Genomic DNA, 2199 nt, shown 5'->3' on the forward strand with positions numbered 1-2199 from the left:
GAGTTTTACTTTAGGATGTTAATGAGAAAATGATTCAAATGATTCATGACTCAAAATGATTCAGCTTAGCTGGACCATACCAAAAAACATTATAGGTGTCCCACTTATACATGCCCTCCTTGCAACATGCAGCAGTTCACATTACATTACGCAGGTGAATTAAAGGGACAGGCAAGATCACAAAACAAATGAATACAGAAGCAAATGTGCAATGAAATACACACAAAACTGTTTGACAGCTACAGGGTCTCTGAGGAGAACTGGCTACACGTGAGGTAACTAACGTTACTGTTGTGGATGAATCAGCGAATAAGTTGATTAATGAAAATGTGACAAGAAAAAATTGATAAATTCGCTTGTCTCAAGGTCAAGTGGTGTTGTTTGTTATCAGTGTATATATGATCCCAGAAGCAGCTATGACACGACGCACACCTGTTCACCTTAATTGTGTATCTATGACTACCACTGTCACCAAGAAGAGATTGGGTCCTTGACAGTAGCTCCCGTTAAATGGGACAAGACCTGCACCTGGTTAGTTAGCTAGCTAGCAAGGTCTGCTACATCTGAGAAAACCCGAAAATACACTGTAGCTAAGCAGGACAATAATATGGAGAGTTTTAATGTTACTTTTAATTACAAAATACAGATAATGCAGCTGTCAGCTGATGATACCAAAATATATTACTAGCTACCTCAGGAACTACCCATAGTTAGGCACTGTATGAAGTATCATTTTTACTGTGTAGGCTAGTCCAATCAGTATTGGCTGCACTGTTTTCTAATTAAAGGCTGATAAGTTATGCCTTTAACTGTGTTAATACTTTGCACCTGGCTATTGCATTAAAAATAAAGTAATGAAAGGTGTATGATGTTTTTCTTTGTATTTTTATGGGGTAAATTGGGGAATTTGTAGTTCTAGAGAGTAACTCAGAATCAAAGTAATGAGTAGTGCAATGTAATTACTTTTGAAAAGGAGTAACAAGTAAAGTAATCCGATTACAGGTTAAAGAAGTAATTGGTAACTTATAACTAATTACTTTTTTTGACTAACTACCCCAACACTGTTTGTTATACAGATTAGCAATCTTTACAGATGAACCAGGCTTACTGGCAATGGGCTGGCAGTTCTGGAATGCCAGCCATTGAATTCACAGGGATCCCATTTATGTTTGTGGGGTCTAAAAGGCTTGTCTACCATCAAGGCAAAGTCCCTGCCTAAACCCAGAAGCCGAAGTATGCCGAGGAAAAGGCTAAAAAGATGGTGAGTGTACTCCGTGTACGCACGACACACAGACTTGTCACACACAAGAGCAAGCACATTCCGAGGCGCTATAAAATATCTAGGTCTATGTAATTTCATTTAGAAATGTACTGATTCATCCTATATTTTCATATAGAAAATGAACAACTGATACTAATAAAATGGAAATTCGTCAGCTTCTGTGGGGTATGCATTCGTCTCCTTTACCTATGTTGCCTACACCTTCACCTGTAGGCAGAGTGTGCATAGACAGTCTACCAACGTTAACTGATCTTAGTAAAGACTGTATGTACAGAAAGTAAATGTAAATGAATTAAGTACAAATAATTCTTCAATTCCTTTACAATTTCGCTCACATTATACAGATGGTGGACTACAGTTTTGGCAGCCAGAGATCTCTTTGGCAAGACACAAAAAAATGTGGGATGCCCAGCAGACGTATCAATCAGTAAGATTGCAACATTCCCTAAATTCAAGGTTGGTTTAACAAATTGTACTGCTGCAGTGATGTTATTATAGGGCCTACACAATAATACGGACATACTTAGTTTTCCCTCTTTTTTTAGCCTTTATTGAGCTAGGACAGTCATGAGTAGACAGAAAATGAAGAGGAGAGAGATTGGGCATGGGATGAAGAGATTACCCAGACTCAACCACATGTAGTGCTGGATATCATCCATCATTAAATTGTCCTTGCATGAGTTTCTGTACATGATCACTATTATGATTTCTATATACATACATGCTAGGGAAAGGAGTAAAAAGGCAATAAAAAGGTTTCCGATTACCTCAGTGCACACGTGCAGAACGGATCGTTCTTCCAGGTACGGATCGTAGACTTACACTTGAGCTGTCTCTCAATACGAAGTATGTCAAGTACATACTCCCATTCTTGGGAGTTCAGACTCGCAAGTTCAACTCGGGAGTCTGGACTCCCG

The sequence above is a fragment of the Chanos chanos genome, chromosome 7 (genome assembly GCF_902362185.1).
Source record: "Chanos chanos chromosome 7, fChaCha1.1, whole genome shotgun sequence".
Taxonomy (NCBI): domain Eukaryota; kingdom Metazoa; phylum Chordata; class Actinopteri; order Gonorynchiformes; family Chanidae; genus Chanos; species Chanos chanos.